The 14,831-nt window shown below is 32.0% G+C and overlaps 1 long non-coding RNA gene across 7 annotated transcripts in view; it reads left to right on the forward strand.

The window, feature by feature from the left end:
- Positions 1–103: 103 nt before the first annotated feature.
- Positions 104–14,831, forward strand: part of LOC135281181 (uncharacterized) — a 34,594-nt gene continuing 19,866 nt past the window's right edge. For 5 of the 7 annotated variants that reach the window (XR_010347919.1, XR_010347908.1, XR_010347917.1 and 2 more), the window contains exons 1-3: positions 374–662; positions 10,603–10,812; positions 13,598–13,669. This is a non-coding gene — a long non-coding RNA (uncharacterized LOC135281181). Of the gene's footprint in view, positions 184–373; positions 663–8,876; positions 8,914–10,602; positions 10,813–13,597; positions 13,670–14,831 lie in introns of those variants that run through there. The other 2 variants (XR_010347909.1, XR_010347911.1) reach the window with 2 other exon arrangements.

The following is a 14,831-nucleotide window of genomic DNA, read 5'->3' on the forward strand; positions in this document are numbered from 1 at the left end:
AAAAATATAATGAAATTGAAGACTTCAAGCTCAAATTGTACATGTTACTATTGTTAAATGGTATAAAATCTGCTTTATTTTCAAAACCGTGATTTTGATTTCTAGATTGACTTATGCTGCAAAATACAAAGGCAATAGGTGTTTGCTTCAGAACAAACGAAATACTGGATGTGCATGAACACAGTAAGCTCTGATAGCAGTTTAAATGTTTTCATAATATTGAATCCAAGTTTCTTTATTTAAGTTTACTGTAATAAAATGAAAGAGAGTTAAGCCAGCTCTTAATATATTTATAACATATTTTCCTCTCCAGATTTGTGAACGGAATGATGCTCTTCTCCTGAAAACAATATTTGCCCAGCTCTTACCGAGGGTTGCACTGCATTGCATTTAAAACAAAAATATCGCTCTGCTTGAGCTTAAAATGCAAAGCTTTCTTTCTTTCTTTCTTTTTTTTTTTTAACTTACAGGCAAAGAACTTGCCAGTCAAGATGAAAAACTTCTTCTAATGGAATCCAGCTTGAAAGCAACTCAAGAGCAGCTAAGTGAGCAAATAGCAGAAACAGTTCGCCAAGAACAGAACAGTAGAAAATCACAGACGGAGAGATGAAGACCCAGAGAAAACATATTCTAACTTCTGAAGAAGAAATTAGTGATTACAAGTGAGTTACTTATTTTTTGGTATTTGAGAAACAAAAGACATTAAAGTCAGCAGTAAATCCTTTTAATATGTACTGTATTAATTGTTTCTCTCAGGTACAATGCAGTGTAAATGTGTCCTGTAACTCTATTGAATAAACTATTAAATCAAAAGGATCAATTAATGTATATTTTAAAATATGTCCTCCACTTAAAAAATTGAGTGTTGAAAAGTACTATTAGTAGGAGTATGGTTTATTTTTAAAATTAATATTCAGTAGTGTTGAAGTAGAATAGTATGTGTAATTCTTTATTACCTATCTGTTAATGGTATTCTCACAGTCCTCTTTTTAGAGACCAAAGGTTACATATGGGTCTTATTGTCCATCTTTTTTTTTTTGTTATAGAAGCTGCCTCTAAGCAAGAGGCTACCAAATTAAAGAAAATTTGGTGTTTGAACTTTTAGTCACAATAGCAAGGCATATATGAAGTTGCTAACATAAAGGAAAAAATACAAACTGTATACTTCAAACAAGTTTACACTGAAAAAATTACTTTTGTTCTAACCAGTCAAATTTAGTATCTATTAGATTGAAGCCTAGCCCTTAGGATTTTATCAAAAAGTAACAATGTTCAAAAATCAAAAATTTATCATTTAGCTTAACATAAACTATATTTTATATTGAGACACAGTGATTCATTTTTTAGAGTTCTTGAGAGTGAGACTATGCTAAAAATTACTCACTTAGCTGATGCTTTTTTCATGCAGTCATTCTCTTCTTATTAAAGTTATGTTGCATTAAGCAATCCCTATATATACAGACTGAATTTCAAGGCATTTCATAATATCATAGAGCATGATGAACACTTTATACAAGATAATTTGGCTGCAGAAAGAAAGTCTGTTCATTTGGAGGTGGATTGAACATTTCGAGCTAAATATTTTATCTCAGACTTTTAGCAAGCATAATATATTACCTCGGCAAATGTTTTCTTAGGAAGACTTGTTAAATTCAGATGTAACAAACATCATGCATCTAAAGCAAAATATTATATACGCTTAGTGTAAATGACTTTTAGACTGGAACTTCATTCGTTCTTCAGCTCAAATGTTTTAAGTTAATATTTGTGCTGAAGACTGGGAAAAGCTTCATGGAAGAAACCCTGTCTTTAGTAATGTGTCTTCATTTCTTTAAATAAAATAGCTTGGTGGTTTTCAACCTGTAGTTATATCTCTAAAGACATTACTAGTACTTCTCTAGGGAAAACACTGTCACTGATTTACTTTCCTAACACAGCTTGAATCTTTTGCCATAGTGGGTTTTCTTAACCATTTAATGTTATTCCTCAGTTTACAAAATGCCATGTTATGCCTAATCTTGTAGATAGTTCTTTGTAAATAAAAAGGATACAAACTTCTAGGACTACTGATTGTGGTAACTTAGTGTGGGATGGGGGGAAAGGAGGGGGGAAGTGGAATTGAAACTCCCAGCTGTAGCTGATTGATTGTGTCGTGAAATATAGCTTTTGAGAGCAGGAATTTTGCAAAAGTTCACTAAAATGAGTTTCACTAAGGTTGAAAGAGAAGGCCGAATGATAATCATTAAAAGATTTTTCAGAAGGACTTTTTAATAGATTTTTATACCTTATATGAACAAACAAAACTTGAATTAATCTCTTCACATGCAAAAATTATTAACAAACTGACCTTTGTTCTCTTCTCTTTTCTACACTTGTTCAGTGACTTTGGAAGTTTGTTACTTCAGCACATGAACATAATAAGCTTTGAGTAAGGAAAACCTTTACTTAGCTCTATAGATTATCAAAACTATTTTTATTTAATCTTATGTAAAATTTTGACTTTATTTTTGATACCATTGCTTTTTAAAAGTACTGTGGTGCATTGATTATAGTAACCAAATTATTTGTTGAATCTGAAAAACTAAAACTGCAAATTCAAAACAATAGGTTTTAGTAAAATGGAACTGATAAATCTAAGAAATTAACAATGAAGTCATTTAAATATGGAAATTTTCCTTTAAAACAACATACTGTGTACCTGAAAACAGTAATGCTGTGCCAGCCAGTATCTGCTCTGTTCTGTTCCTTGGGAAACAGAAAGAACAATGGATCTCAGTCCCCTGGGTATTTTGGGACAGGGAATGTCATAAGGGTTATATTTAGTCACTAGGAAGGGTACTGCATGTGTCATAAAGTAACATCCCTTTGGTGCTGACTTATTCAAAGTCATACAGTCCTGGACATTTCTTACCTTCCTCCTTAGTGAATCTGACAAATGCAGCTGGTATCAAGGCGAGAGCACAGGACCATACAAAGAAAAATACAGCACAGCATAAATTGATCACTTAAAACTACACTGAGTCCTGAGATTCTGGTATAGCTGTTGTGAGGCCTTTGAGGGGAAAGGTTCATTTCGGTATGCTTTTATTTCCTTGTTGTAAGGCCTTGTTACAAGTTGTTTTGTTATTTTTCATGGAAGTGGTGAAAAAAGGAAATGGTTGACTAGGATTTAAAAACAATAAGCAACACTTATATTCATTAATTAACTGGAATAAAAATATTTATTTTTAAAACAGGGTAAAATCATTTTTTGCTAATTTCACAGGGTGCCCCTAATACACCTATTTCATAGGGAAGCAACTGAAAGTTTTTAGAAGTCACAGGCTTTGTTTGTTGTATACTTATCCTGGAAGAAATAAACCTGAGGAAACAACAACCCTGGGCCCACTCCCCAGCCCTCCACCCTACTTGCCTCCCCCCAGTATAAGCCTGTTACACCTGAAAGATTTGTTCGGAATGTCCAGTGGGAACCTGGAAATCGTAATAATTTGTAGTATCGATTGTGTGAAGCTATGCAGCTGGGGCCTCTAGTGAATAGACAGGAATAGACATTTTATTGATTAACTTTTACAGTCATATTTTCAGGACTCTGCTGCAACATAATTTTCACTTCCCAGCTTTGTGCTGCTGCATCATGAAAGTTGGATTCTTCTCTCTTAACATTTACCCACCTGAGAGAAACAGTACAGACTTGTCTTTTTTTAGCTGGGCTCCACAGAAATGCATAATATTTCGTGTAGTGAATTCTTTTAAATTTCCCTTCTGCTGTCACAATAAAATGAAAACTCTTCACAAGTGATGTTAGTAAGTATTGAACAAGTTGCGCATCCTCTCTAACCCCCCATTAGATACTGTTTATAACATCTTTTAGTAATTCTATTTCTCCTTTGCATTTTCATTTTTATTTTGTTAATGGATACGTTTCTGCCAAAAGCAACCCTCCTCTTTACATTCACAAATTCCAGAACTGCTTAAAAGGAAATCCAGAACAGCCCTATAATGAAATCTATGCTTTTATTAGTTAGTGAAATTTTAAAAGGAGAAGACAAAATGTTCACTTGAAAATCTGAAAGGAATTATCAGAAAAATCTGATTCATTTTAAGGAGTGGCATCCTGCATTAACTAAAATTGCTTATAAGGTTACTGAGAGGACCAGTTTTCAGTACAGTTACTAATAATTTTTTTAAAAAATCTGTAGATGTACTGAAGTCTTATACAAACAAATCTCAAAAAAACTTTTTTTTTTCATTTCTGGTATTACTAATTTCCAGAAAAGAACAAAAATGGCATTGTGCCATTGTGAAAAGAACTGTTGCATATTTGTGGGTTTATTTAGTAAGGGTTACTTTGTACATTAGATTCCTAAGCCATTTCTCTTTCATGCACTTAGAAAATTACCAGTGAAAATCCTCATCCATTTTACTCCTTTAGTGGCTGTTTATTATTAGTTATTTTACGCATTTTCATGTGAACCATGTTTTTGACATAAGTTTAATAATGCCTTGTAGGCTAAATATTCACCACCCCATCATCACTAGTCCTAATATGATTTAAACGTCTGTCATCCCACTACTTTCTCTATGCCGTGTTGCTATTAACATTCTCTAATTATAACAATGCTTGAGATATTCGTGGTCATGTTTCCTTTTGTCCTTCCCCTCTCATCAGTGATATGATGGTGTGCACCATATGGAGCTACAACTGAGGCAGAAGCTCTCACATCCATCACAAAAGGTTCACTTTTTTTACCATTGTCAAACTTGTGACTGAATAATTCCTATTTCGTTTAAAAGAATCAGGAAAAGTGTGGAGAACCTAAAGGTAAGAGTAACAACATCAAAGAAAGAGGATAAGCAGCAACTTTCTCAAGACCTCAGTGTCCACTAGTCCTGGAATAAGTAGAAATACTCTCAATCAGGTGAAGAACTAGAAAGTTTGAAGTGTGTTTGTTTCTTCCTATGCATGGAAAATGTATATATTATTTAGCAAACTGATTAATCATAGTATCAGATTTTAATGGCATCCTGAGCTCCAATCTTTCAAACATATGTGAATACAAGTCACAGTTTCACAGTTTTGTGAAACCAATTATCCTATAAACTTGTGAAAAGCTATTCACAAGCTGGCAAGATTGAAGATGAAAACTTTTTTAAGGATCACTTATGATTTTGTTATGTAGTTGTGATGTTGTATTATAGAAGTAGTGAATTATGATGTAAGGATTACAGGAAATCTCTGAAACATCTGACTGTATTTCAATTTAGTTTAATTTAGTGGAGAATCCAAATTAGTGTTTGTGAGTGTGATTTAGTTAAAGATCAGGGAAATGGTATTCCCTCTTCTGAACCTTTGTGGAGGTATTAAATAAGATCAAAGTAGTATTTCAGTAAGTTTTATATGTTCTAGGTAGATAATCCCTTAAATGCTTAGGACTCTGTGTGTAGCATGTTAACTGAATTTCTAGGTTTTCTATTTAGTTTCTTTCTCATTTTCTATTTTGACATATCCATGCTAAGGTTTCTTACAGTTGTGGTAACCTTTTCGTTATGAATTAGGCCTGGTAAATTTTAAAACTTTTAAGAAGTAAAAAACTTGAAATGTTTTAAATGTTTATTAAATAAATTAGATTCAAAACATAACAAAATGTTTCTTAGAGCATTTTTACACTGCACAAATTCAGAATTAATTATAGTTCCCAATTTTAATCAGAGAATTCTAAGGTTTATCATGACATAGCTGAAGGCTGCTTGACTCCATTGCTTTATCTTTTTCTCTAAGAGAAAATGCAAATCTGAAGTATTTTAATAAGCTTGTTCCACTCAGTTTGATTTTAAATTTATAAATACTACTGGAAAAAGAGAGACATTAAGTAAATAAAAATTTGTTTATTGACTTTCACATTATTATGGCACAAATATTAAAAAAATAAAACCAAAAAAATTATTATCTGTTCAAGTATAGAATATGATCCTATACATTTGTGTCTTCCCAGACACTACTGTTATGACTGAGAAAAGCTGAATTGATTGCATTAGAAATCTACCTGACAGTAAGTATTTGCAGTGGCAGACAAAATTATTTAAGAAAAGAGAATATAAAATTAAGAAAGACAGATGGACTCATAAGAGTGAAATACAAATAGTCTGAATCAGGATTGATTTCAACATAATGTGGTGGAGGAATCCCCACTTATTGATCAACTTTAAAGCCCATGCACAGCACTTAAAAAGATAAAGTAAGCAAGGTCAGATAATCAAAGCATTTAAATAGTAAAAACAGCAACTGCCACTGTAGACTGCTAAAATAAATCCATAATACAAATTGCTTTAGCAAAAAGTGGATGAGCAGCTGATCTTCCTATTGAACTTTTATACTGTTCAGTGACCACACTGGGGAGAGGATTGGAAGAAATGCCTTGAAGATCAATATTGAGTGAGAGGTAGCAGGGATTCATTCTGAACATGAAAGAATTGCAAGTATGAGAGTAGAGATCCTGAGGAAATGTCATCAAGAAAGGACAGATCTTTTAAAATATCACACATATTATAGGAGCATAGTATTATTTCATATCCTGTTATGATCTTTGAGCATTCAAAGCTTATTAAATCAGAAATTTACACAAAAATATGACTAACGACTTTGATGAAATTAGTTCTAAGAATTCAGTAACCTCCGTCTTCAAAACAAGGGGAATTTTAATCTTCCAAATTAGTATAGTGTTCTGTTGGGGCTGCTACTTTCCAGCCATATGTATTTCAAGTTTTTGCTGAATAGGAATGATGAACCAGAGTATTGTATTGTTTCTCTTTTTTTAATCTTTTTGGTTTATTTTAAAGATCAACATGCACCTGTAATTAACATGTTTAATGTAAGTGCTATTTCTTCAGATTTATTTGAAATACTATTTTTGCAGACATTTTAATTATTCTGTCGAAACTACAATGCTGTAATGCAAGTGCTTCAAATTTTAATTTTTCCTAAACCTGAATAGGATTTTAATTTTAAAATAGGTGTTAAAATATCTTTTATTTATGCATTAATTTTTTCAGCACTATTCAAAGAGTATTTGTGAGAAAGAAATACTAGAGGTGGAAGTACTACAGTAGCTCATTGTTTCAAATATATTGTTTTCACTCACTGTTTTATTATATCATTGTATGAGGAACACTGCATTTTCATAGATATATTACCCCTTTAAAATGAAGAATCCTTCTTTTTTCTTTATTTTTGACTGTAATCTTCCTTTACTTTCAGGCTCATTTTCCTACCTATAAAAATTATGTTACTGTTAGAAATTAATAATTCATGGTGTGACAGTATTTGTATTTTAAACAATAAAAAAGGAACACTAAAACAAGAGTGTTTCAAGGATTTAGAAAATATATTAAAAAGAAAAAAAAGTAAAGTGAGCATTTATGTTCTTTTAGAAGATCTTTTTTGATAAAATACTTTGGAGTAACTGATTCCCAAAATCATGAAGTTTGTTCACTGTGGTAACTGTACCATACACCCTCTTGTAATGCATAATTATTTACAAGCACTATTGGCTCAATTTTTGCTGTACGAATTGCTGATTACAGCGATTTCAATGGTAAAATTGTAAAAAACCATATTCATAGTTGTCAAAGAAAGGTCAGCTTATTTGCATTCATTAGGAACTTGGAGGACCATACCACATGATTTTCCTCTGGGATTCTTACAGTTATTGATTTGTATACAGCTGTAGGAAAAATTAGTTGGAATTATATTGCATTTACCACTGGAGGCTGTATATTAATAGCACTGGAGTTCTACATAAAAAAAAAATTAGAACCAGCAAATTAAATAATTGTCATTTTTAAAAATTAAATTTGCTATACTTATTTAAAAAATAATCTGTCTTGAATAGCTGGAGGAAGTCTTTTAGTGAACTTTTGTTAATACTCACAGTACTTTTATTTGCACAAAAATGCATAGGAACTTATATTAATATGACATAAAGTATTCAAAACTTCCTATTTAGTAGTAGTCTTTATAGTTGCTTATAAACCAAGACAATATTTAATCATATGCTTAGCCTTCTTTATATAGTGAATTTTTCTTTTATAACTGTATAATTGATAACTCCAAAATGTAATTTAAAAATATGAATAATCCTCTCTTAAAAAAAAAATCTTTCTTTTGTACTCTAGTCATTAAAGACCCTTCAAGACCAAGAGCTGTGTAAAATCATAAGGAAAGGTTATAGCCATCCTAGACTGCTATCTCTTTAGGTATAAAAAAATATGGCTAATGTCTTCAAAAAATGTCTACATGGGTAACATACCAACAATGTGAGGTCAGGTAAAGCATGTTGTCAAACTGTGACAAACCTCTGTCTAAATGGAGAGAACTTCAGATTTACAGATATCACTGATGTTCAGGTGGTATGCATTTGAAACCTTGTTTGTGTTACATTGATAAATACTGTACATGATTAGTGCATATTTCTGTGAACTTTTAGCACTTTAAATGGATTAGAATGTCTTATTTTGATCATATCCATATTGTTCATTAAGATAAGATTAGGTCCTTAAAAATGTTTGGCTTGTTTCCATTACACTCAAAAATGTTTAAAGTAGAAAATATAGAATACAGTTTTCCATAGTGTGCATATATAACACATGTTTGAGATTAATCAAATCATGGTCACCTCTAATTAACAGCAGGGAGCAATTCCAACATGGGACAGGGCCAGATGACTAAGAAATGAAGCATATATTTGAAAGATGCAGCATACTAAGAAAAGAAAAATAGGTTATGACTTATGACTTAAAAATACTGCAAAGTTTTTAAACCTGTGGTCATGTGCATGTGGTTTAAAATTTTTATTTTGTTTTTCTTTTTTTTTTTTTAGATGGGCCAAAAATTTTCAGAACCCTACAGTTTTGTAGGTAAACACAGTTTTCTTTCAAAGTTAATTCTTTCCATTCTTCATAATTAATAGATTAAAAAAAACCCTGATCTTTGCAACTTCAGATGAGCAGCATTTTTTTTTCAAATTCTGAAAATGCTTGATTTGTATGCCAAAATTCTCTCATTTACCATGACACTTGCTTAGCACCACCTGAAAAACAGTGACCAAGGACATGCGTTGAAGCAAGTTGAATCCTTCCTCCTGTTTTTTTCTTTGTTGTTTTTTTTTGGGGTTTTTTTGGTTTTTTTTTTTTTGGTTGGGGTTTTTTGTTTAGTTTAGTTTAGTTTGTGGGGTTTTTTTGTTTTGTTTTGTTTGGGATTTTTTTGTTTTTAAATAGGAAGTTTTGTAGCTGCTGAAGAAGAAAACTCTAGGAAAAGAATTGTCATTAAGTGATGAAGACAACTGGAGACTTAGACAACTTCCTGTCCTTTCCTTCAGACATTATGAAGATACTGCCTCTAAATTTTCTGAATATCCAGTGGAAGATGCTGCTGTCTGATCTATGGCAGACTGAACGTTACTAAGAATTACTGTAGCCAATGTTAATTTGCTTTGAACAATTAAAAGTCTTTACAAAGAAGAATTTACAAAAGACATGAGTAAACAATGTTCAGTTGTGTCCTCTCTCTGGGAGTTTGTGCCAAGGTCATTCTCTTTGCAGTGTAGGACAATAGGTCCTGTTTTCTGTCTCTGAGTGATTCAATAACCGCTAAACTTGCCTATGAAAAGGGGAAAGCTCTATAAGAAAGTCTAGAGAGCAATTAATTTTAGGTCAACATGGAATAATGTTAGTTCAAACTGTTATTTCAAAATAAAAGAGCAATTAATCTCTGTTCTCATATATCCCAAATGAGAGCTCTGATATAAAGCATTTCACAATTTATTTTTGCTTAACGTGTGACTCCTTATCTTCTTTTACTCCATGTTCCCAAATCCATTTACTCCAGCTGCCTACGTGTAAGATGATAATAGAGATGTATTCTCATGTCATGGATGTAGATATTCATGAAACACTCAGACACCACTGGGTTGAAAATCAGCGGCTTTATTGATGTTGTCTTTTTTGGTGTGTCACAATGTGAGATGTTTCTCAGTTTAAGTCATGTAAACTGCTGTATAGAGATAGTATCTGTAGGCTGCAGATTCAGAATTTGCCATTGAATGGGCTAGAATTTTGTTCCAGGGTCTTGTTTTGGACTTAATTATTTTGTGCAGAGTCCATTATTTTTAAAAATAATTACATGAGTATTAATTTGTAGGTTTTGGAAACTCAGATAGAGTGAAAGATATTTTTTCATCCATATCAGGACTTGAATATTGTACTTTATACACTAAAAGATAAATTATAAGAAATCAAAAAATATTTAAGTATTTGTCCGCTAAGTGATAAAAGATATCATACAAGCTGAGTGTTTAAAGGAAGGCATATTGCCAAATTATAAATCTAAAACCATGTAACTATGCTTACATAGGTTGGACAGAAATTATTACACTTGGCAACAATAATTCTGATGTATTGGGAATGTTGAATATTTTAATTTGCCACAGTAATGCTTTTTTAGAGTAAAATCAGCATCAGAGCCTGCTTCCAAGTCAAAGAGAATTCAAGATGCACCCTACTTAAAAGTAAAATTGGATTCACCTCTTTTATATTCATATTTTTCAGAAGGAACACCTGTGAAGAAATTCCTTGCTCGGTGTGCTGCTGTATTTTCTGACTTAATCGGATCAGACAAAGATTTGGCAAGAAGTTTCTCTAGCAGGGAAGTAACAAGGCAGCAAAAATCCCCAGGAAAAGTGAGGGCCACAGCACAGAACTGACCTTCTCCACGACACAAGAACTTTTCAGCAGAAATTGGATGTAGAACTTAGACAGGTGATAGATCACTCTCTCTGCATGCACATTCTCTCATATTTGTTAATATCTTCTTCAGAAGTATACATATAATTTTCATTTACACTTTTCAAGATAATTTGGCCTTGAGGAAAAACCCAGCAAGACAAATTACAATCCAAACAGATGAGGCTGGGCAAAGCTCTAGGTAACTCAAAACCATGTCTAATAATGGAAGAATGATAGACAACTATAATGGCACTCTGGTAGTCAATGAAGCTACCACAACTGGGGTTTTTTTATGACATCACCTTGCTAAAACAGGTGAGAGTACAAAGGATTTTTTGCTCATAGACATCAAATTAAATTGAAAATAACAAATTCTAATGAAGAAGATTTAACCTTGACATAAACATAATACTGCCTTGCCTATCATTTTCAGAATTGTATATTAGCCCTTCAAGGATAAACCATCAATATCATGCAAAAATTCAAAATAATTTTTTTAAGCTAGAAAATAATATTGTTATTTTACTTGATTTTTTTTTTCAAAATAGTCAGAGATTTATAAGGAATGGACTTGAATTTGTCATCTGTTGCTGTCTTCAATATAATCTTCAACAACCAGCACCTTCTTCTCTAACCAAGAGGAGGGTTGTGAGAGTGCCATAGTTCTATTTGATTGAACCTTTGATTTTAATTTAATTGATTTACATTAATTTGGAATTCCCTTTCAGATGGATATTTCAGTTGTCAGAATTCATAATGGAAATATGCATTCTCTTTCTAAGCCTGGTAACCCTTAAGAATACACAAGAGCCCTTCTTAAGGCTAAAAGAAATTTAGGCCTGCAAAAAACCACTTGAATGTTTTGAAGTCGAAACTTTTATCATTGGACATGACAATACTGAATGCATCCTTTTCCTTACAGATTTTTCACCAGACTTGAGTGTTCTTCAGTAGATTGTAGTGCTGACAGCTGTTAATAGTAGCCCACTCGATCACAAATGAATGGAATTTGTCTGAGTGGCCTGGTTAATTTTGTTTTGGTTTGGTGGGGTGTTTGTTTATTTGTTTGTTTGTTTGTCTGCAGATGTTGTGGCCCAGTTCGCTTGGTGGGTTAAGGGGAAGGTTGCTTGATTTACTCTGAGTGGTGCACAGGAAAAACAATAAAATTCTCAGGTGGTTCAGTATCAAACTTTTACTTCCAAGCTTTAGAACATTTAAGGTAAAACAAAGTACTTGTCAAATTTTAAAATGTAGCCATTTTAGTTAGACAATCAATAATAAAAAACATAAAATTAACTTGCATAAAACGCATAAGAGAAAAGGAGAAAAAGTGATACACTGTATAAAAGTAGCAAGGTATAAAATCACCACCTGTGAATCCAGGAATGAGACCTGATTGTTGAAATTTTGAGGTCTCTTGGTCAAAGCAATATTGCAGTCTTGATCCACCAGGGGTGGGGGAAGCCTTCAGTTTGGAGTGAGAATAATAGTTGCATTATTTAATACCTAATGATATTCCTGGATGGAAAAAAAGTACCAAATTTTAAAGAATGCATGAACAATAGCTGTGGTGATAACATCTAACTCTTATCTAGCAATTTACATTCAGAGATGTTATATTTTTCTAAGGATGTGTAATTTAAGGCAATATTTTTTAAGAATACTAGGATTTTGTATAGATGCATATATATTTATGTATTTATTGGGGAATAAAACTGATTTTTGTAGATTAGGACTTTGGAGCACAAGATAGTGAAGTGTTTTGTCTTAGGTATCATCAAAGTTAAATAGAACAATACTATTTCAATAAAGGAACATGGAAAAGACCAATTTATAACAGCAAATGAGCATGGCAATTCACAGGAGCCACCTATTCTACAGAAACTCTGTATGAACTGAGAAAATGGGAAAAACATTGGAAAAAAGGCAGTGCCTTTTTTCATTTTTTATTCTGTGAGAAAGGGAACAGGTTACTTGGTTTTTATTAAAGGGGAAAAAATGCACACAATCTGACAATATTTGCATTCTGTTTACTCTACTCTAATTTTCTTGTCCACTCTGGAGGTTTGGATCAAACTCATTTTCTGTTGATAAAACCATGTAAACTCAAGAAAACTAGTTATCTCTGCCTCCCCTTCTCTTGCCTATATATTTATATAGAGAGTTGTCTTTTTGTTTGTTTATTTATTTTTACTTCTGACTCAACACAGCTGTGCAAAAAAATTGTGTAGTTTGAGTGCTTATACCTTTCATGCCTGAAATTAATACACAGGAAAGAAAGCGTTGAGATAAATGAAGCAATATAATAAAACATTGGTTTAAATGGGATACTTTTAGAAAAAACAAATATTTTGCAGGAATGAAAGCTTTTACATCTAAATTATATAATGTAATCTAAACTGGTTTTAAGCTTAAAAAGCATACAAATCACAGAAAAACTGGAAGAAGGGATTGGTTGAACACAAGAAAAACCCTGTCATGTGCAAGAAGAGCTTTTAGAAGAGCCATCTCAGGTGAAAATTCTCCAGCTGAACTAGGGCTCAGTGAAAAAACTCATAAAATACTATAGTACACAGGAAATAGCCTTAGTACAGTATATGAAATTCAAGCTTAATATTTGAAGTAATATAAATGAATGTTCCTAGCTTATTATTCCACTAGAAAAGGAAATATTATTTAAACAACATGACCTGTAAAATGCATTTTCAGCACATGAGACTTATTACTGAAAATATTTAGTCTACATAAAAAAACATTACTTCTTTTTAACTTCTTGTTGGTGGGATTCATCTTGTCTAACTTTAGATTTTCACTTTAGGTGGAAATACAGGAGGGAGTTCCTGCTATGGTTTTTGGAGACTTTATCTTATTCAGAGAGTGGAATCAAGAGGTGAGCAAACATCGAACCAATCAAATATTAAAGTGTTTTTTCTGAATAGTCTAAAAAAGTCTCCAGACAAACATTCACCCAGGCCTCTACTCAATGCAATGGAAGAATACGCATGCAGTCACACATAATCAGCTAAGTGCAGATGCACAAATTGATGGTCTGGTGAGTTACCTTTTCCCAATAATTCATTAAATGCTACAAATTATTTCATTTATTTAATTGTTTGTTATTATTAAATGTTTCCCATGCATTGATACAGGTCATTGCTTTGAAAAATAATGTATAAATACAAGGATTTAAAATGGAGTGATTTATGACAGAGGAAAAAAATTAAAATAATAGATGAGCTTTCCTGTGTCAGTGTTTTTATTGTTTATATTTAGGATCATTTCTTTCTCTTGTACATGGGTTTTTTGGTTTGGGTTTTGGCAGTGTGGGTTTTTTTTTAATGAAAAAAAAGGATGAGAGAATGTGAGACACAAGAGACTGGACAAATAGAAAAAATAGTAGAATGACTAATACTCTTTTCCACCCTACTGTTACCATACCAAATCAATGTAGATTGATTATTTGCTGTATTATGTTGCTAAAGAAGTGTATTAATTCTGGAGCTTTACTGAACTTTGAACAGAAAGAATATTGCTTTACTGAACTTTGAACAGAAAGAATATTGCATTGTTACTTTTGATTTCTTAAATGTCTTCTTTTTTGGTGGGGGAGAGATGCAGATGTATGTAAAGCCATTGAACAAATTACAGAAAGGATCTTCTTTTTATACTCAAATGCTTTGATTAATTACATCCCACTTACTAAATTTCAGTTAAATAAATAATATTTATTTAACTGAAATTTGTTGCCACCTGTGAACTAGATGGTTGCAAAATATTTCCATTGAAAATATTTAAACATTCAGAGGCAAAATAAAAAAGATAGTAAGTTGGGTAAAAGAAATCTCTTTTAGTTTTTGAATGTTTTACTACATGCAATTTCAGTGGAAATAGTACTTGAAGAATTACTACACAAAATTTAGATTAAATTTTCACTTATTTTAATGATGTTTTGCATTTCCAGTGTTTCTGACATATAACCCATCAGAGTACTAAAAAAAATTTAAATACAGTAAATTCGTAGTCGTTTACTGGAATAAGTATTTCGTAATAAG

This window comes from Passer domesticus, chromosome 1, assembly GCF_036417665.1.
Source record: "Passer domesticus isolate bPasDom1 chromosome 1, bPasDom1.hap1, whole genome shotgun sequence".
NCBI lineage: Eukaryota > Metazoa > Chordata > Aves > Passeriformes > Passeridae > Passer > Passer domesticus.